This window comes from Puma concolor, chromosome D2 (assembly GCF_028749965.1).
Source record: "Puma concolor isolate L17-30 chromosome D2, mPumCon1.1.hap2, whole genome shotgun sequence".
NCBI classification, from domain to species: domain Eukaryota; kingdom Metazoa; phylum Chordata; class Mammalia; order Carnivora; family Felidae; genus Puma; species Puma concolor.
Window position 1 is genome coordinate 20782298 of NC_141677.1, and position 22877 is coordinate 20805174.

Sequence of the window (22877 nt, forward strand, 5' to 3'; positions counted from 1 at the left end):
GTAGAATTTAGTGATCAATCACATATAACACAAGAGCCCTCCTTAATACCCATCACCCATCTGGCCCATTCTGCCTAACTTCCTCCATCAACCCTCAGTTTGTGTATGAGTGGGGAGAGGGACAGAGAGAGGGAGATACAGAATCCCAAGCAGGCTCCAGGCTCCAAACTGTCAGCACAGAGCCCGACCTGGGGCTTGAACACAGGAACTGTGAGATCATGACCTGACCTAAAGTAGGACACTTAACTGACTGAGCCACCCAGGCACTCCTGTTTTCTATAGTTAAGAGCCTCTTACGGTTTGTTTCTCTCTCTTGCATTTGTTTTTCTTCCCCTTCCCATATGTTCATCTGTTTTGTTAAATTCCACATATGAGTGAAATCATATGGTATTTGCCTTTCTCTGACTTCTTTTACTTAGCATAATAAACTCTAGCTCCATCCACGTCATTGCAAATGGCAAGATTTCATTCCTTTTGATGGCTGAGTAATATTCCATTGTACATATATAGCACATCTTTATCCATCACTTGATGGACATTTGGGCTCTTTGCATACTTTGGCTATTGTTGATAATGCTTCTATATAATCAGGGTACATGTACCCTTTCGAATCAGTATTTTTTAATCCTTTGGGTAGATACCTAGTAGTGCAATTGCTGGGTTGTAGAATAGTTCCATTTTTAACTTTCTGAGGAACCTCCATACTGTTTTCCAGAGTGGCTGCACCAGTTTGCATTCCCACCAACAGTAAAAGAGAGTTCCCCTTTCTCTGCAACCTTGTCAACATTTGTTTCTTGTGTTTTAGCCATTCTGACAAGTGTGAGGTGGTATCTCATCATGGTTTTGATTTGTATTTCCCTGATGATGAGTGATGTTGAACAGTTTCATGTGTCTGTTAGCCTTCTGGATGTCTTTTTTGGAAAACTGTGTATTCATGTCTTCCACCCATTTCTTAACTGGATTATTTGTTTTTTGGGTGTTGAGTTTTATAAGTTCTTTATAGATTTTGGATACTAACCCTTTATCAAGTAAGCCATTTGGAAATTCTTCTCCCATTCCATAGGCTACGTTTTAGTTTTGTTGATTGTTACCTATGCTATGCAGAAGATTTTATCTTGACGGAGTCTCAATAGTTCATTTTTGCATGTTTCCCTTGCCTCCAGCGACTTGTGTAGTAAGACGTTGCTATAGCTGAGGTCAAACAATTTGCTGCCTGTGTTCTCTAGGATTTTGATGGTTTCCTGTCTCACATTTAGGTATTTCATCCATTTGGAACTTATTTTTGGGTATGGTGTCACAAAGTGGTCCAATTTCATTCATCTGCATGTTGCTGTCCAGTCTTCCCAATACCATTTGTTGAAGAGACTCTTTTTTTTTTTTTTCCATTGGATATTCTTTCCTACTTTGTCAAAGATTAGTTGAACATATAGTTGTGGGTTCATTTCTGAGTTTTCTATTTTGTTCCATTGATTTATGTGTCTGTTTTTATGCCAATACCATACTGTCTTAATGACTATAACTTTGTAATGTATCTTGAAATCCAGAATTGTGATGCCTCCAGTTTCGCTTTTCTTTTTCAGGATTACTGTGGCTACTTGGGGTCTTTTGTGTTTTCCATACAAATTTTAGGGTTATTTGTTCTAGCTCTGAGAAAAATGCTAGTTGTATTTTGATAGGGATTGCATTAAATGTATAGATTGCTTTGGGTAGTATAGACATTTTAACAATATTTTTTCTTACAGTCCATGAGCATGGAATGTTTTCCTGTTTCTGTGTCCTCTTCAATTTCTTTCATAAGTGTTCTATAGTTTTCAGAGTGTAGATCTTTTACTTCTTTGGTTAGGTTTATTCTGAGGTATCTATGGTATTTGGAGCAATTTTAAATGGGATCGATACCTTGGTTTCTTTTTCTGCTGCTTCATTATTGGTGTATAGAAATGTAATAGATTTTTGTATGCTATTTTTATTTCTGCATCTTTACTGAATTCATGTATCTGTTCTAGCAATTTTGGGGTGGAGTCTTTTGGGTTTTCTACAGAGTATCATAATGCCTGCAAAGAGTGAAAGTTTGACTTCTTCCTTGCCATGTTGGAGGCCTTTTGGTTTTGTTGTTGTTGTTGTCTGATTGCTGAGGCTAAGACTTCCAACACTATATTAAATGGTAATGGTAAGAGTGGACATCCTGTCTGTTCCTGAAGTTAGGAGAAAAGCTCTCCATTTTTTCCTGTTGTGGATAATATTACCTGTGGTCCTTTCATATATGGCCTTTATGGTGTTGAGGTATGTTCCATCTATCCCTACTTTGTTGAGGGTTTTTATCAAGAATACATGCTGTATTTTGGTCAAATGCTTTTTCTCCATCTATTGAGAGAATCATATTGTTTTTATCCTTTTTTTTTTTTTTAATGTGGTGTATCACAATGATTGATTTGCAAATATTGAACAACCTCTGCAGCCCAGGAATAAATACCACTTGATTGTGGTGAATATTTCTTTTAATGTATTGTTGAATTCGATTTGCTAGTATCTTGTTGAGAAATTTTGCATCCATGTTCATCAGAGATATTGGCCTTTTTAGTGAGTTCTTTGTTTTTGGAATCAAGGTAATGCTGGCCCCATAAAATGAAATAGGAAGTTTTCCTTCCATTTCTATTTTCTGGAACAGTTTGAGAAGAATAGGTATTAATTCATCTTTAAATGTCTGGTAGAATTCCTCTGGGAAGCCATCAGCTTGGACTTTTGTTTGTTGGGAGGTTTTTGCTTACTGATTCAATTGCTTTGCTGGTTATAGTTCTGTTCAAATTTTCTATTTCTTCCTATTTCAGTTATGGTAGTTTGTATATTTGTAGGAATTTGTCCATTTCTTCTAGATTGCCCAGTTTGTTGGCATATAATTTTTTATCATATTCTCTTATAATTGTTTGGATTTCTGTGATGTTGGTTGTGATCTCCTCTTTCATTTGGGATATTTATTTATTTGGGTCTCTTTTTGATGGTCTGGCTAGCAGTTTTTCAATTTTATTAATTTTTTCAAAGAACCAGCTCTTAGTTTTTTTATCTGTCCTACTGTTTTTGTTTGTTTATTTGTTAGTTTCTGTATCATTGATTTCTGTTCTAATGTTTATTATTTTCTGTATTCTGCTGGTTTAAGGCTTTATTTGCTGTTCTTTTTTCAGCTCTTTAAGGTGTAAGGTTAGGTTGTATATCTGAGACCTTTCTTCCTTCCTTAGGAAGGCCTGGATTGCTATATATTTTCCTCTTATGATCCCCTTTGCTGCATCCCAGAGGTTTTGGGTTGTGTTTTCATTTTCATTGGCTTCCATGTACTTTTTAATTTCCTCTTTAATTTTTTTGGTTAAACCATTCTTTCTTTAAAGGATGTTCTTTAATCTCCAAGTATTCGTGGTCTTTCCACCAATCTTTCCAAATTTTTTCTTCTGGTTGATTTCAGGTTTCATAGTGTTGTGGTCTGACAACATGCATGGTATGATCTCAATCTTTTTGTACATGTTGAAGGCTGATTTGTGTCCCAGTATGTGAGCTATTCTGGAGAATGTTCCATGTGCACTTGAGAAGAATGTGTATTCTGCTGCTTTTGGATGAAATGTTCTGAATATATCTGTTAAGTCCATCTAGTCCAGTATGTCATTCAAAATCATTGTTTCCTTGCTGATTTTCTGCTTATATGATCTGTCCATTGTTGTAAGTGAGGTATTGAAGTCCCCTACTATTATGGTATTATTATCAGTGAGTTTCTTTATGTTTGTGATTAATGGATTTATATATTTGGGTGTTCTCATGTTTGGGGCACAGATGTTTACAATTTTAGATCTTGGTGGATAGATCCCTTAATTATGACATAATGGCCTTCTTCATCTCTTTTTACAGTCTTTTGTTTAAAATCTAGTTTTTCTGGGAGTGCCTGGGTGGCTCAGTCAGTTAAGCATCCGACTTTGGCTCAGGTCATGATCTCACGGTTTGTGGGTTCAAGCCCCACCTTGGGCTCTGTGCTGACAGCTCAGAGCTTGGAGCCTGCTTTGGATTCTATGTCTCCCTCTCTCTCTCTATCCTACCTCGCTCATGTTCTGTCTCTCTCAAAAATAAATAAACATTAAAAAAATTTTGAAATCTAGTTTGTCTGATATAAGTACTGGTCTTCTAGCTTTCTTTTGACGTCCATTACCATGGTAGATGGTTCTCCATCCCTTTACTTTCAATCTGCAGGTGACTTTAGTTCTAAAATGAGTCTCTTGTAGGGAGCATATAGATTTGGTCTTTTTTTTTTTTTTTTAATCCATTCTGATACCCTATGTCTTTTGATTGGAGCATTTAGTTCATTTACATTCAGAATGATTACTGATAAATATGAACTTAGTGCCTTGTGTTACTTGCAAAGTGATGTTTCTGATGATGTTCTCTGTTCCTTTCTAGTCTTTTTTTGTTTTTGGTCCTTTTTTTTCACCACTAAATAGTTCCATTTAATATTTCTTGCAGGGCTGGTTTAGTTGTCACGAACTCCTTTAGGTTTTGTCTGGGAAAACTTTGTCTCTCCTATTCTTTTTTTTCTCAACGTTTTTATTTATTTTTTTGGGACAGAGAGAGACAGAGCATGAATGGGGGAGGGGCAGAGAGAGAGGGAGACACAGAATCGGAAACAGGCTCCAGGCTCCGAGCCACCAGCCCAGAGCCCGACACGGGGCTCGAACTCACGGACCGCGAGATCGTGACCTGGCTGAAGTCGGACGCTTAACCGACTGCGCCACCCAGGCGCCCCTCTCCTATTCTTAATGACAGGCTTGCTGGACAAAGTATTCTGGGCTGCATATTATTCCCATTCAGCACATAGAATATATTGTGCCACTCCCTCTGTCCCGCCACGTTTCTGTGGACAGATCTGTTGCAAATGTGATCCGTCTTCCCTTGTCAGTTAAGTATTTTTTTTCTCTTGTTGCTTTCAGGATTGTTTTTTTGTCTGTGTATTTTGTGAATTTGACTGTGTCTTGGTGATGAATTTAATGGGAGTTCTCTGTGCTTCTTGGATTTTGATATCTGTTTCCTTCCCAGATTAGGGAAGGTTTCAGCTATAATTTGCTCAAAAAACGTTCTGCCCCCCTTTTCTCTCTCTTCATCTTCTGGGACTTCTATGATACGAATGTTATTACACTTTAAAGAGTCACTGAATTCCTTAAGCCTAATTTATGATCCAAACCTTTTTCCCCCCTGTTCTTTTCAGCTTCATTATTTTGTGTAATTTTATCGTCTATATCACTGATTCATTCCTCTGCTTCATCCATCTTCATTGTCATGTCATCCATTTGGGTTTGCATCTCAGTTACAGCATTTTTAATTTTGGCCTCCCTAGTTTTTTTGTTTTTGTTTTGTAACATTCATTTATTTATTTTCAGAGAGTGGGAGGAGGGACAGAGACAAAAGAAAAGAAAGAGAATTCCAAGCAGGTTCTGAACTGTCAGCACAGATGTGCTGGCTCGAATTCATGAACCATGAGTTCATGACCTGAGCCAAAATCAAGAGTTGGATGCTTAAGCAACTGAGTCACCCAGGCACCCATTGCCTGACTACTTTTTAGTTTTTCTGTCTCTGCAGTAAGGGATTCTCTAGTGTCTTCTATGCTTTTTTCAAGACCAGCTACTATCCTTATAATTGTTTTAAATTCTAGTTCAGACATCATATATCTGTATTGATTAAATCTCTGGCTGTCACTTCTTCCTGTACTTTCTTTTGGGGTGAATTCCTCCATCTTGTCATATTGTCATGGCAAACAAACAAAGAGCTTGATCCTATGTGTGTTTTGGTCTGCTTCTTAAAAGAAGCTACATCCATTTAATTAATTAATTAATTAATTAATTGAAAAAAATTGGCTCTTTTGTATCCTAAGAGAAAAACAAACAAACCCCCAAACCAAAGAGGCTAGATCCTATTTCCCCTAGACCTGAAACTTTGTAGCACTGTACGATCAGTAGATTTGGTGTGTGTGAGGGGTTTGTGCTAGTCTTCTGGAGGCGGGCCTGCTTCACTGATTTTCAGGTGGACTTGCCCTAGTGGAGATGCACCTTCCAGGAGCAGGGGGACAATGCTTGGTGTAAGCTGCTCTGGCCTCCACTTGGTAGTTCTGTTTTGCTCACTGAAGTTGGTCAGTGCTGATGGGTGGGCTGAAAATGATGTCACCCCTCTCTCTTGTCCCTGCAGTGGGAAGATCGTGCCTACCACTCTCTAAGCCCTCACAGAAGAGCAAACAATCACCTCTCTAGTGTCCCTGGCTTTCATCAGATCCCCACCTTCACCCTGCCTGTATCTGAGCTGTCTGCCTGCCAGCCAGGTGGCACAGCAGTTCTGTGTTTTATCTCAGGCACAAGGCTAGGTTTCAAAATTCCAAATTTTAGAGATCTGTGCAGGGCATCCACACTGGTCTCTGGGGGAGGATCTCACAGTGCTGTGGCCAATCCCTGCTTATCCCAGAAATCAGTTGTGCAACAATGCAGGTTCAGAGTTATGGTAAAGTGCAACAGAAAGCTGGCACCAAGGCATGCTGCCCTCAACCAGTGTCCCATTCTTATGTTAGTGAATGGGTTAGCTCAATGGTGTCTGTTGGGTCTTTTGCCCCTGGGAGAGGCCATGCCCTCTCCCAAATGCACTCCAAGCAGGAAAACTGCTTCTCCCTGTGCATTTCAGGGGAAGCTCAGAACATGTTGCTGGCTCCAGGGTCTCTGCCCTCCTTCCCCACTGGAGTACTGCTAAAGCCCACTAAGCCCAACCCTGGTGATGGTGTAGACCTCCAAAACTTCAGAATCTACATTGTTATTTATAAAAACTTGTGGTATTCAGTCCCTCTCCTTTTCCCAGTCAGTGGTTTTGGGGAAGAGTTTTTCTTGTGCAATTCCCCTGTGTACTTTCACTTTTTCTCTCTCACTCCTCTCTGTGATCAGATCTCCCTTTCCTCCACAGAACCCACAGCTCTTCTCTCCCCTAAATCAACTCTCTGCAGCTCCTACCTTCCACTATGTGGCAGTTTTTTCACCTCTACTTGTGCATTTTTCTTCTCTTGGTCCTCAGATCAATTAGGAGTTCAAACTGATTTGTTTTTCATCTAGCTGTGTTTGAGGACCGAAGCAAGCCTAGGGTCTCCCACTCCTCTGCCATCGTAACTCCTTTTTAAGTAGAGAACCAAAACACCTACAGATATTTTGAGGAAAGAAAGAGAATACTATGAATAAGATTTCATATTCCTAGGGCTCTTGGGAGGTTGGCCAGGATTCAAACACTGACTTGACTCTTAACAATTATATGTACTGTCTTCCATTTTAATTATTGAGTGCTAACTGTTATAGGTATTGTGAACACTCTATATTTCTTTTTCTTGAGTATGTACCTAGGAAGTGCTGGCTTATATGACTACTTTACATTTCCACCAGCAATGTATGAAGGTTCTTTCTAACCTCTCCACATTCTTGCTACCACTTTTTCTTTTTTTTTATTGAGATATAATTGACATATGCTATTACATTGTTTTCAGATGTACAACATAATGATTCATTGTTTGTATACATTGCAAAATGATCACCAAATAAGTCCAATTAACGTCTGTCATCCATACACAGTTACAAAGATTTTTGCTCTTGTGATATGAAGATCTATTCTCAGAAGATATGGAATGCAGTATTATTAATTATAGTCACCATGCTGTACATTACATCCTGAGGGCTTGTTTATTTTATAACTAAAATTTGTACCTTTTACCCACCACTTTCACCCCTTTTGTCTACCCGCCCAACACTCACCTCTGACAACCACCTATCTGTTCTCTGTATAACACTTGTTTTTAATCTTTTATTATAGCCATCCTTGTGATTTTAACTTGTGTTTTACATAATGACTAAAGATATCAAGCATTTTTTCATGTGTTTATTAGTCATTTTGTATATCTTCTTTAGAGAAATGTCTATTCAGATTTTTTGACGTATTTAAGACTGGGTTATCTTTTTATTATAGAGTTTAAAAAGTTCTTTATAGTCTAGATTTAAGTCCCTTATGAGATACGTGAATCACAAATATTTTCTACCATTCTGGGGGTTGTCTTTTACTTCATTGATAATATATCGCTTGCAGCACAAGTTTTAATTTTGATGATGTCCAGTTTATTTTTTCTTTTTTTTCCTATGTTTTGGTGTCATGTCTGTGAAACAATTGCCAAATCTAAATTTATGAAGATTTACCCTCTATTTTCTTCTGTTTTATAGTTTGGCTCTTACATTTAGATCTATAATCCATTTTTAATTTTTGTATTAAGGTTACACAGGGAGTTTATTTTTGTGTATGGTGTGAGGTGGGAGTCAAACTTCATTCTTTTGCTTGTGGATATCTGTTGTTCTAGCACTATTTGTTGAAAAGATTATTTTAGCCCATTGGCTTATCTTGATATCCTTGTGAAAAATCAATTTGCCACAAATATACAGGTCTATTTTTGAAGTGTCAGTGCTAATAGATTAATCTGTATGTCTGTCTTTCTGCCAGTACCACACTGTCTTAATTACTGTAGATTTGTAGTAAGTTTTATAACTGGGAAGTGTGAATTTTTCAACTCTGCTCAGCACTTTCAAGATTGTTTTGGCTATTCTGGATTCTCTTTCCATGTGAATTTTAGGATCAGTTTGGCAATTTATGCAAAGAAGTTGGCTGCGATTCTGATAGGGATTGCACCGAATCTGTGGTAAAATTGGTGGTTTTTTTTGTTTTTTTGTTTTTTTTTAAATTTTTTTTTCAACGTTTATTTATTTTTGGGACAGAGAGAGACAGAGCATGAACGGGCGAGGGGCAGAGAGAGAGGGAGACACAGAATCGGAAACAGGCTCCAGGCTCTGAGCCATCAGCCCAGAGCCTGACGCGGGGCTCGAACTCACAGACGGTGAGATCGTGAACTGGTTGAAGTCGGACGCTTAACCGACTGCGCCACCCAGGCGCCCCAAAATTGGTGTTTTTTGATATTTCTACTATTTTGTCTTATCAATGACATCTTCATATTAACTTGCATTTGGCAGATGCATAAATTTGTTCTTGGAACAATTTTGGAGCATGATTATTGGTTAACCTAACAGTGAGGTGGCCAGTATGTAGCTAGTAGTCTTCTGTAGTAGAAAGACAGAGGAAACAGCACATCCAAAGCCTTATATTGGGGATGATGATAATTAGGTTGGTTCAAGACATATTCAATAGGTTGAATTCATAGGACCTGGTAATTGATGATATATGAGAGATGAAACAGAGAAACATATTTAAAAAATTATTCCCAAGTTTCTTTGAGGAACCAAGATGGGAATGCTGAAGAATTTGTTCCTTCAACTTAGCCATTTCTCTGCCTAGATCTGTGGATTTCTTACCTCTCTAAGTTATTGTTTCCATAGTCAAAGAGGCAGGACAAGGCCAGGATTTAGATTGTAGGCATCTACACAAAAATGGTGAAATTGGGAGGATTGAGAGATACATTGGTACATTGCTACATTGCTACATTGTTACAATGGATAAAGCTAAGGGTTAATTTGTATAGAGATAATCATAGTGTGACTTTATTCACTTAACATTTGTTAAGTAGAGCTCTGGGGTGTCAGATAGTAAGCCAAAGTTCAACAAAATACTTGAAAAGAAAGTGAAATAGAGATGTATATTACTCACAGGTCCTGAAGGAGGTACTCCAAATGTCTAGAGGGGCCATTCAGGGAGTTCAAGACAGGGCGCAGGTAGAGAAAGAGTAATACAGGTCCTGGGAACATACCTTTATTAGGGTCCTTGGGTGGAGTGCTATGGGGTTCCCAGGCTAAATTAAGATTGGTCAACTCAAACCAGAAAATGTGGATTTTGGTAAAATTCTGGGGGTCTTATCTGAAGGGCACACAAGATGAAGGTCCTGGGAGGTGGGGGAGAATGTTTATTATGAGGGTGGTTGAGGGAGTCATATCAGGAACTTATATTTACTTGTAATTCTGAAGGCTGTTAACTAAGGCAAGAGTTCAAGGGAGGGGCTAGTGTCAGCTTGAGGCTGGTTGCTCAGGCAGCAATATTAGGGACTAGTTTAGCTAAACTCTCAATACCAAGCCTTGAATGTGTATCTGAGGAAATTTGAGAGTACACCTAAGGAGATCATACTACGCAGATCCTATATCTTCACTCACAGTACTGATGTATCACCTGAGGTGTCTGAATAAGCAGAGGCTAGGTTGTAGTGTATGAAATCTGGTGTTCAACTGACCACATGTGTGAAGGACTTTATTTTGGGAACCAGAGTCATGTTCTAGAACCAAGAAAGAGGAATAAAGTACATCACACACCTGGAATCTGAAGTTCATCAAAATCAGTCTTTAACAAATTAAAGTAAGAATCATCTGCAAAACATGTAATGCAAGTTTGGGGGCATCTCAATAGATCAACAAGAAGCTCAAATGATTCTGCCAGAAATGGAATATTGATTATACTTTGAAAAACACTGATGAAATTATCTAAAAGATTAATTTAATGATGAATCAGCAGGCTACTAGGAGATACATCCTTTCTTTAGGTCTATAACAGATCTTAATATTTTATGAAAGGAGATTGGGGTAATCTACCAAGAATAGAGCCATATCAGATAGATCTTTGGACAGTCTGTGTGATCATTCTTTAAATAAGTGGTTCTAATATGGTGGGGATTGGAGGGAGGGCTGGCAATTTTGCCCCTCAGAATATTTGGCCTTTTTGTCTGGAGGAATTTTGATTGCCGCAACTGGGGGCAATACTACAAGCATTAAATGAATAGAGGACAAGGCTGCTGCTAAACATATAATATGCAAGATAGTCCCCACAACAAAGAATTGTCTAGTTCGAAGTGTCAATCTTGCTGCTGTTGAGAAAACCTGCTCTAAATTCTGGACTATCATAAGATATTGGAATAAAGAGAAGAACAATAGCTAGCAAGATTTAAGAGACATAGCTAAGGTAGTTCTAATTTATTTTCTTTAGGAGTTGCTACCATTAGCAATATCCACACAACCACCAAAAGAAATACTAAGCTTATGGGAAGAGAAGGATTAAAGGGAAGGGTATACAAAGACATAAGAAAGCCCCAGGAACTCTTCATACCTCTGTTCCATGAAGACTGATTTATGATGATGGTTATTTGCATGGTCTTGGAGGTCCTTGTAAAAGTGACCAGTGAGAAGAGCTTGTATTTGTATAGCAGTTCAGTTTACAAAATACTTGTACATTCCTTAGCTTGTTCTTTGGCTTGGGAGGTAAGCAGCATGGCTTCTGGAACAAATTACCACTCAGTGACTTAGAACAATAGAAACTATTTCCCTAATAGTATAGGGAACCAGAAATCCGAAATCAATGGTTCAGCAGGGCCATAATCCCTCCAAAGTCTGAAGGGGAGAATATTTGTTTTTTCTAGCTTTCTGGTGGTTGTTGGCATTTCTTGGCTGTGGTAACTCTATCTCTCTCTCTGCTCTGTTTTCCCATCACTTTTCTTCTGTGTATATGTCTCAGAACCCCCTCTGCCTTTCTCATTCAGGCATACATGTAATTGCATTTTGGTTCCACTCAGATAACCCTGGATAAGATTCTCCTCTCAAGATCCTTAACTTAATCACATCTTTTGCCACATAAGGTGATAGTCACAGGTCTTAGGGATTAGGATGTGAACATATTCTTATGGAATCTCTACCATTCAGCCCACTGTGCAGGGTAATGATGACCCTCATTTTGCATTATTTTACTAGGTTACATGGCTAATGAATTGTGGAATTTGGCCTTTGAGGCCAAATCCTAGTCCCATTGTTTAACAATATACATACATTTATTGTTTAACAATAAATCATAACAAGAAATAAGAGAAGAAAAAAAGCTAAGGCAGAAAACAAGAATAGAGGAGAAATAGGGAAGTAGAAAACAAAGTTAATTTGCTGACTCAAGATTTGGGAGAGTAGCAAAACTAAATACTGCTGTGGAAAAAAAAGGCTAATAGATGAACCCAGGAGCAATGGTTAGTTAACGTATAATTGAATTACTACCTTCTGGGGTTTTTCTGTCACCACACCTCCCATGGTTCAGTGTTCTAGGCCTGGGATTATCTACAGAGGAGATAATGTCATTTACTTAAAATAGTTGGCACAGTGCCTTACAAATAATAGCATTTCATCATTGCAAGACACCATAATTATCAGCCACAGCTGCCAGTTAACATTTTTGTGTTTAAGTTCTATAACGACAATTGATTTGATGTTTTTGTAAACCTTGCAAATCATTACTTGCCAGGCAACTAACACTCTCAGGCAAGTGGTAAACTATGCAACTTTCATTTTTTCTGCTTCTTGTCCAGAGTTATCTTATTGAGAGAGACTACTGTTTTTAAACTACAGCTTTTCTCAATTTTGGCTACACACTAGAATAACCTGGGGAACTTTAAAAACCCCATGATGTTCCTGCACACCCCAGGCTACTTAAAGACCATCCTCTAGGGATGGGACCTGAGAGAAGGGGTACCTAAACTTTTTGGCTTTATTTTTTAATTTTCACATTCACATTTTAAAATTAGTATATAGAATTTTATACTATACTTTAAACTAGAGTTTAAAGAGTTGTAAAGTATTAAATTTCTAGCATATCATAAATACTGATTTAAAAAGATAAGTCATCATTTCTTTAAATGGATAAAATGGGGGGTAAAAACCATAGTGTAACATTATAACTTCATTTCACTGGGAAATTTCCCATTATTTCCATTCCACACCCTCCATAGAATTTTATCCTACTAATGTAATATATTCTCATCCTTAAATGTCTTTTGTTTATTACCTTATCATAATTCTGTAGAGCAAAAATATGGATATAAATTTGGATTGAGCTTTTAAATTTCCTGTATCCAAAGACTTTAAGTACTTAGAATTTCTGGATCGTGGGATCATTATAATTACTATTAGAATATAATTAATAAATGCAACAATATATTAAGGATAAACTGAATTATATATATATGTATATATTATATATACTTCTTATGTTAAAAAGTATATATATACCTTTTTTTTTGAACCACATGATTTGTTTTGATAAAACAAACACTGAACAAGTAATCTCATGGGTATAGGAAGTCTTTGCAGTTATTCCATGTTAGTGAAGCTTAAAAGGCAAATATTTTCTTTTTAAAATTTTTATTAAATTTTAATTTTAATTCCTATATAGTTAACACCATTTCAGATGTACAAAATAGTGATTCAACAATTCCATACATTAGTGCTCATCATGATAAGCACACTCCTTAATCCCTATCGCCTATTTCACCCATCTCTCCCACCTACCTCCCCTCTGGTAACCATCAGTTTGTTCTCTATAGTTAATAGTCTATTTCTTGATTTGTCTCTCCTTTTCTTTTTCTTTGCTTATTTGTTTTTTTTTCCTTAAATTCCACATATGAATGAAATCATATGGTGTTTATCTTTCTCTCACTGACTTACTTTACTTAGCATTATGCTTTATAGCTTCATCCATGTTGCAAATGGCAAGATTTCATTCTTTTTTGTGGCTTAATAATATTCCATTGGTAAATGTGTTTGTGTGTGTGTGTGTGTGTGTGTGTGTACACACATGCCACATCTTCTTTATCCATTCATCTATTGATGGACACTTGGGTAGCTTTCATATTTTGGCTATTATAAGTAATGTTGCTATAAATATAGGGATGCACGTATCCCTTTAAGTTAATGTTCTTTTATTTTTTGGGTAAATACCCAGTAGCATGATTGCTAGATCATAGGGTAGTTCTAGTTTTAACTTTTTGAGGAATCTCCATACTGTTTTCCATAGTGGCTGCACCAATTTGCATTCCCACCAACATGCATGAGGGTTCCTCTTTTCTCCACATCCTCGCCAACACCTGTTGTTTCTTGTATTGTTGATTTTAGCAATTCTGACAGGTGTGAGGTGATATCTCATTGTAGTTTTGATTTGCATTTCCCTGATATTCAGCATTTTTTTCATCAGTCTGTTGGCCATCTGGATGTCTTTTTGGAAAAATGTCTGTTCATGTCTTCTGCCCATTTTTAAATTGTTTTATGTGTTTTTTGGGTGTGCAGTTGTGGAAGTTCCTTACATATCTTGGGTACTAACCCTTTATTGGATATATCATTTGCAAATACTTTCTCCATTCAGTAGATTGTCTTTTTTTAATACATTTTTTTAATGTTTATTTTATTAATGAGAGGCAGAGAGACAGAGCATGAGCAGGGGAGTGGCAGAGAGAGAGGGAGACACAGAATCTGAAGCAGGGTCCAGGCTCTGAGCTGTCACACAAAGCCTGATGCAGGGCTCGAACTCACGAGCCACGAGATCATGACCTGAGCCAAAGTTGGATGCTTAACCAACTGAGCCACCCAGGCGCCCCTCAGTAGATTGTCTTTGAGTTTTGTTGATTGTTTCCTTTGCTGTGCAGAAGCTTTTTATTTGGATGTAGTCCCAATAGTTTATTTTTGCTTTTTTTTCCCTTGCCTCAGGAGATGTATCTAGAAAAATATTGCTACAGCTAATGTTACAAATATTATTGCCTGTGCTCTCTTCACAAATATTTATGGTTTCAGGACATTTAGGTCTCTAATCCATTTGGAATTTATTTTTGTGTAAGGTGTGAGAAAGTGCTCCAGTTTCATTCTTTTGCATATAACTTTACAGTTTTCCCAACACTATTGGTTGAAGAGACTTTTTCCCATTTCATATTCTTTCCTCCTTTGTCAAAGATTAATTGATCATGTGACTGTAGATTTATTTCTGGATTTTCTATTCTATTCCATTCATCTATGTGTCTATTTTGATACCAGTGCCATAATGTTTTAATTACTACAGCTCTGTAGTATAACTTGAAGTCTGGAATTGTGATGCCTCCAGATTTGCTTTTCTTTTTCAGGATTGATTTGGCTATTTGGGGTCTTTTGTGGTTCCATACAAATTTTAGGGTTGTTTTTCTAGTTTTGTGAAAGCTGCTATTGATATTTTGATAAGGATTGCATTAAATGTGTAGATTGCTTTGGGTAGTATAGATATTTTAACAATATTTGTTCTTCCAATCCAGGAGTATGGAATGTGTTTCCATTTCTTTGTGTCATCTTCCATTTCTTTTATCAATGCTTTATAGTTTTCGGGGTATAGGTCTTTCATCTCTTTGGTTGAGTATATTCCTAGGTACTTTACATTTTTGGTGCAATTATAAGTGATTTTTTTCTTTTCTTAAAAAAATTTAATGTTTATTTATTTTGAGAGAGAGAGAGAGAGATAGAGCATGAGAAGGGGAGGGATAGAGAGAGAGGGAGACACAGAATCAGAAGCAGGCTTCAGGCTCTGAGCTGTTAGCACAGAGCCCAATGTGGGGCTTGAACCCATGGACTGTGAGATCATGACCTGGGCTGAAGTCAGATGCTTAACAGACTGAGCCACCCAGGTGTCCCTAAATGGGATTGTTTTCTTAATTTCTCTTTCTGCTGCTTCATTATTAGTACATAGAAATCAACTGATCTCTGTAAAGATTTTGTATTCCTGTGACTTTACTGAATTCATGATCAGTTCTAGCAGTTTTGGGGGTTTTGTTTTGTTTTGTTTTGTTTGTTTTTTGTTTGGTAGAGTCTTTCAGGTTTTCTATATAGTATCATGTCATCTGCCAATAGTGAAAGTTTTACTTCTTCCTTACCAATTTGGATGCCTTTTATTTCTTTTTGTTGTCTGGTTGCTGTGGCTAAGACTTCCAGTGCTATCTTGAATAAAAGTGGTGAGAGTGGACATCCTTATCTTTTCCTGACCTTACAGGAAAGCTCTCAGTTTTGTTTTTGTTTTTTCTTTTGAGTATGATGTTTGCCATGGGTTTTTCATATATACGCTTTAATATGTTGAGTTATGTTGCCTCTAAACCTACTTTGTTGAGGGTTTTTATCATGAATGGATGTTGTACTTTTCAAATGCTTTTTCTGCATCTATTGAAATGATCATATGGCTTTATCATTTCTTTAATGGATGAAATGTATTATGTTGATTGATTTGCAAATATTTAGCCACTCTTGCACGCTGGGAATAAATACCACTTGACTGTGGTGAATGATTTTTAATATATTGTTGGATTTGTTTTGCTAGTATTTTGTTGAAGATTTCCACATCTGTGTTAGTCAGATACTGGCCTGTAGTTCTCTTCTTTTATGGCATCTTTACTGGTTTGGTTATCAGGGTGATGCTGGCCTGATAGAATGAATTTGGAAGGCTTCCTTCCTTTACTGTTTTTTGGAATAGTTTGAGAAAAATAGGTTCTATTCTTAAAATCTTTGGTAGAATTTACCTGTGAAGCAGTCTGGTCCTAGACTTTTTTTGTTGGGAGTTTTTTGATTACTGATTGAATTTCCTTGCTAGTAATCAATCTGTTCAAATTTTCTATTTCTTCCTCCTTCAGTTTTGTTAGGTTATATGTTTCTAGGAATTTATCCATTTCTTCTAGGTTGTCCAGTTTGTTGACATACAGCTTTTCATAATATTTTGTTACAATTGTTTGTATTTCTGTAGTGTTGGTTGTTATTTCTCCTCTTTCATTTGTGGTTATGTTTGAATCTTTTCTCTCTTTTCTTTCTTTCATGAGTCTAACTAGAGGTTTGTCAATTTTGTTGATATTTGCAAGGAACCATCTCCTGGTTTCATTGATCTGTATTTTTGTTTTTTTAGTTTCTATATCATTTATCTCTGCACTAATCTTCATTTCTTTCCATCTGCTAGTTTTGGGTTTTGTTTGTTTTTTTTCTAGCTCCTTTAGGTGTAGAGTTAGGTTGTTTATTGGAGATTTTTCTTGCTTCTTGAGGTACGCCTGTATTGCCATAAGCTTCTCTTTTAGAATTGCTTTTCCTGCATCCCAAAGGTTTTGGATCCTTGTGTTTTCATTTTCATTTGTTTCCATGTACTTTTTATTTCTTCTTTGATTTCCTGGCTGACCTAGTCATTACTTAGTAGTATGTTATTTAAACTCCATGTGTTTGTGGTCTTTCCAGATTTTTTTTTTTTATGGTGGGTGATTTCTAATTTTATAGCATTGTGGTCAGAAAAGATGCATGGCATGACTTCAATCTCTTTGAGTTTGTTGAGGCTTGTTTTGTGCCCTAATATGTGAGATATTGTGGAGAATGTTCCATATGCACTTGAAAAGAATTTGTATTCAACTGTCTTAGCATGGGATGTTCTGAATATATCTGTTAAATCCATCTGGTCGAGTGTGTTATTCAAAGCCACTGTTTCCTTGTTCCATTTCTATTTGGATCATCTTTTCATTTATGTAAGTGGCCTGTTAAAGTCCCTATTATTATTGAATTGCTATCAATTAGTCCTTTATGTTTGTTATTAACTGTTTCATGTATTTAGATGTTCCATATTGGTTCCATAAATATTTACAGTTGTTATAGCTTCCTGTTGGATTGTCCCTTTGATTATTAGTGTCCTTCTTTGTCTCTTGTTACAGTCTTTTTTTTTTTTTTTTAAAGTCTATTTTATCCAATATAAGTTTTCCTATCTTGGCTTTCTTTTGATATCCATTTGCATGATAAATGTTTGTACATCCCTTCACTTCCAGTTTGTGGGTGTCTTTTGGTCTGAAATGAGTCTCTTGTAGGCAGCAGATAGATGGATTTTTTTAAAATCTATACTGTCATCCTATTTTTTTTTATTGGATTGTTGAGTCCATTTACATTCAAAGTAATTACTGATAGATATGTATTTCTTGCCATTTTGTTACTTGTTTTGTTTCCATAGTTTGTCTTTGATCTTTTCTTGTACTGTTTCATGGTTTGCTGGTTTTCTTTAGTGATATACTTGGATTCCTTTTTCTTTATTCTTTGCATATCTATTACTGGTTTTTGATTTGTGGTTATCAATAGGGTTGTATGTAACATTTTTTGCATATCTCAGTCTATATTAAGTTGATGGTTGCTTAAGTTTGAACCCATTATTTACTCCTCTCCTCCCTTCATTTTAGTATATGTTGTTATATTTTACATTCTTTTATTTTGTGTATCTTTTGGCTGATTTTTACAGATATATTTATTTTTTATACTCTCATTTATGGTCTTTCCTTTTCACTCATAGAATCCCCTTTACATTTCTTGTGAGTCTGGTTTAGTGGTCATGAATTCCTTTAGTTTTGTTTATCCAACAACTTCTCTATCTCTCCTTCTATTCTGAATGATAGCCTTGCTGGATAGAGTATTCTTGGCTGCAGATTTTCCCTCTCACCACTTTGAATATACCATGCCACTTCCTTCTGGCCTGTAAAATTCCTGTTGAAAAATCCACTGATAGCCTTATGGGGTTTCCCTGGTATGTGACCATTTTCTTTTGCTGCTTTTAAATATTTTTCTTTGTCACTACTTTTTGGCATTTTAATTATTATGTATCTTGGTGTGGATTTCCTTGGTTTGATTTTGGGGGGGAATCTCTGTGCTTCCTGGATCTTAGTATCTATTTCCTTCCCATATTAGGGAAGTTTTCAGCTATTATGTCTTCAAACATATTTTCTGCCATTTTTTCACTCTGTTCTTTTTCAAGGATCCTTATAATGCAAAATCATTACAATTGATGGAGTCACTGAGTTCCCTAAGGCTATTCTTGTTTTGCATAATTCTTTTTTTCCCCCATTTGCTCAGCTTGATTAATTTCCATTACCCTGTTTTCCAGATCACTAATTCGTTCCTCTGCTTCCTCTAGCCTGCTGTGTATTCCATCAAGTGTATTTTTAATTTAATTTATTGTGTTCTTCAATTCTGATATTTTTTTTCTCTCTCTTTGTTAAGGATTTTACTGATGTCCTCCCCTATTTTCTCAAGTCCAGTGAGTATCTTTGTGATCATCATTTTAAATTCTCTATCAGGCATATTTTTTATAACTGTTTGGTTAAGTCTCTTGCTGTGGTTCTGTCCTGTTCTTTCATTTAGGACATGTTCCTCTGTCTCCTCATTTTGTCTAACGTTATGTGTCTGTTTCTGTGTGTTATAAAAATCAGCTATGTCTCCTGCACTGGAAAGTAGTGGCCTTATGGAGAAGAGGTCTTGTAGTGCTCTGCTGTGTAGTGTCCCATGTTTGCAAGAATCTGTTGCTTCAGGAAGTTCTCTTGTGGTGTTGCATGTGCCTTGCTATTATGGCTGGGTCACTTTTTCCTTCAGTGCAGTCATCTGTAATGGCTTCCTTGCAGTATTAGTGGGCCAATCTGGGGACTCCTTGGGCTTGAGTTGAATCAGACCAGGCATTTATTTGAGATTCAGTAACACCAAACTGTTGGGTGCTTTCCCTGTGTTATCCCCTGAGAAGTTTTCTTGGTGGACGGGACCTACAGTCAGACTAGTAGTTTGCCTCCAGCCCACTGCTGACGTCTCTGTCTGACGGGTGTGTGTGATTGTCTTTCCCTCTCTCTGGAGGAGTCACTTTGGAGTTGTGCTGGCCACCATAGGGGCTGCTTGCACACTGCCAAACCTGCAGCATTGCCCTGTAACTGTGTTCAAGAGTGCCCCTTTGGGGCGCCTGGGTGGCGCAGTCGTTAAGCGTCCGACTTCAGCCAGGTCACGATCTCGCGGTCCGTGAGTTCGAGCCCCGCGTCGGGCTCTGGGCTGATGGCTCAGAGCCTGGAGCCTGTTTCCGATTCTGTGTCTCCCTCTCTCTCTGCCCCTCCCCCGTTCATGCTCTGTCTCTCTCTGTCCCAAAAATAAAAATAAAAACGTTGGAAAAAAAAAAAAAAAGAGTGCCCCTTGGAGAGGGTGGTTCCCTCGAGGCACAGTGCAGGGGTAATGTCATGAAGGGGGGTGGGAGAGATGCCCTCAAGCTTGTAGGTCATGGGAGGGGCCCTGTAGCACCAGCACTGAAGTACCCATCAGTCTCCACCGAAACACAGTGCATGGCAGCAGTGCGGTAAGGGGGTGGTGCATGACTGTTTCATTGCAGAAGGGGCCTTGTTACACTGGACTAAAGCTGCCCTTCCAGAGGGGTGGATTGGTGGAAGCACAGCATGTAGAAGCAGGGTGGCAGTGTTAGCAAGTTAGGTAGGGGACAGGGAAGGAAAATGGTGCCTGCCAGTTCCTTTGTTCCTAGAGGACTTCCCCAGTGATTTCTATGCCTCCAGACACTCTCTGAGATGAGTAAATGACTCTTCCTCCCATATGCCCCAGGCACCTTTCAAACTGCTGCTTAGATGCTCTATATCCACCAGCTGTTTGTTGTGCTGTCTTTTTAAGGGGGTGGGGAGGACTCAGTGTCCTCTCACCCTCCTTACTCTCCCAAAGCTGAGCCCACTGATTTTTTTTTTTCTAATTTCAGGTGTTAAGTCATTTAGCTCCTGACTGTGTCTCCACCCTCCTACCCTTTTCCATGTGCACTCTTCTCCACAGTTAGTTGTGGAGTTTATTCTGCCATTTTCTGAGTTATTTAGACTGCTATTAGGTGTTCTCTAGTTGTATCTGTGGGATGAGGTGAGCCTAGACTTATCCTACTCTGCCATCTTCCCCAAAAGTCAATATGGTATGTTTATACACAGCAACAAAAATGAATGACGTACTTATACATACATTAGGATGAATGAATTTGAAAAGCATTGTGTTGAGTGAAAGAAGCCAGACATAAAAGAGTATATTCTGTATGATTCCATTTATATAAAAATTCTAGAAAACGCAAACCAATTTATATGGACACAAATCAGACTGGTAGTGACTGGGGCTGCCAGTGAAGAGAGGGATGGACTACAAAGGGTTTTAGGGAAGCTCATAAGGATGATGGAAATGTTCTGTAACTTGCATGTGGTGATGAGTTCATAGGTGTAATGTAAAGAATTAATTGAATTGTACCGTTTATATATCATATAGTTGATAAAATATGTTTAAAGTTTTTATAAATATTAAAATAAAATTTTATTGGGAACATACAGAAGAATAAATCCCTACACAAAGTAGTAAAGTCTGTCTCACTTTTGAACCAAAGCAAATAGTGCTGCTGTGATTAATTCATCTGACTTCATCTCCTATCTATAACTCACCTCATTCTACCCACTTCTCCCCCACCAGACCATAGGTCCACTTCTGGGGCATGCTCCTCTCCATAACTTCCTTCAAGTCTTTCTTCAAATGTCATCTTTTATTAAAGGCCATTCTGAACATTTTTTAAAATGGCAACCTAATACAGAGAAAGACAGATGGTTTCACTCTTATGTGGATCCTGAGAAACTTAACAGAAACCCATGGGGGAGGGGAAGGAAAAAAAAAACGTTAAAGTGGAAGAGAGCCAAAGCATAAGAGACTCTTAAAAACTGAGAACAAACTGAGGATTGATGGGGGGTGGGAGGGAGGGGAGGGTGGGTGATGGGTATTGAGGAGGGCACATTTTGGGATGAGCACTGGGTGTTGTATGGAAACCAATTTGACAATAAACTTCATATATTGAAAAAAAATAAATAAAAAATAAAATGGCAACCTACATCTTCCTCACTATACTTTGATCTCTTCTACTTCACTCTTTCTTTATTCTATAGGCCTTAACATCTTCTAAGTACTATATAATTTACTCATTATATTTAGGATTTATTGCCATTTTGGATGTAAATTCCATGATGGCAGAAATCTTTGTTTTGTTCTCTGCCATACCTAGCTAGAACTGTGCCTGGCATATGCTCAGCCCTCAGTAAATGTTGAATAAAAGATGAATGAAAGTAGACTTAAAACTGAAGACTTCTCAAGTTGGTATATATTTGTGTCACTAAGATCCATCATTAAACATTTTAAACCCTTCTAGGGATTTCTATAAGGGTACTCTGATAAAAAAGCAAAACAAAAAACTTACAGTTTGTATAACATGTATAACAACCTTCTTGTATGACAGATTTATGCTTTCAGTCACATCACTGAAACCTAGTTTCTCAGAGATTTTATCATTCCTAATTCAAAGGAATGTCTACTTTTGACACAAAAGTGTCATAGCTTAGGTAGATTTCTGTACTACATATGTTTAGCACCCAAAGAAATGGAGTTAGAAAGTCAGAACTGGGTCAGGAGAAACTGGCCCAGTTGTGGGATTATTGTCAGTGCTTGAAGTGCTTTTACTGAACTGTGAAGTAGATCAAAAAGACAATAGTCTTTAGGATGTCCAATCCAGTGGCCTAATTAAGGGTAGGGTGAAGGAGAAATGTGCAGTGTTCAGAGGGAATGTAAACAACAGGCAATGCTCAGGTAAGTAGAAACAAGTAATACCTCAGGAAGCAGTATGAGGCGAGATAAGCAAACACACAAGAGAAGGTTTCTAGCACAAAGGCTGGGCAACATGGCAAGAAGGGCAGGGTGCAAACAAGGACCCCAGTTCAAGCAGAAATTATCAATACACCTTGCAGTTTGGGGGACTAACCTGGAGTAGTAAAATATGTAGGGAAAACTCTCTCTTCTAAGAGCACTGAGGAAGCCACAGAGCATTCACCTTTTGAGACCCCTTAATCTTAGAATTTATGTAGGATAGGGAGATTGCAATTCAAGATGAATTTCAATTAGGGTCAGAAGACTAACTTTTACAAAATTTCTCAATATTGAGAATCAGCATGGTACAGTAAGAATAACACTTTCATTATAGTCTTGTTTGAAGATCAAATTAGTGATGTTTATACTGCATTTAGAATAGTACCTTACATAGTAAGCACTACATTATCAGGAGATGTGTCTTATAATAGAACATAATTCTGTGAAAATACAGTGCCTAAGTTCTCACCCATCTAGTATGTAACAAAGGTTATGTTGTACTTTCCTGAAAAAAAACGTAAATTTAGAAATTTCTTGAGTAAACTTTTAAAATTGCAAATGGAACTGAAT

At 37.5% G+C, this 22877-nt stretch overlaps 1 long non-coding RNA gene across 1 annotated transcript; it reads left to right on the forward strand.

Annotated features, from left to right (window-relative positions):
- The first annotated feature begins 8985 nt into the window (after positions 1 to 8985).
- LOC147575935 (uncharacterized) lies at positions 8986 to 20949 on the forward strand. The gene is made up of 2 exons (XR_015241612.1): positions 8986 to 19546; positions 19782 to 20949. It is a non-coding gene; the product is annotated as an uncharacterized LOC147575935 (long non-coding RNA).
- The last annotated feature ends 1928 nt before the right edge of the window (positions 20950 to 22877 follow it).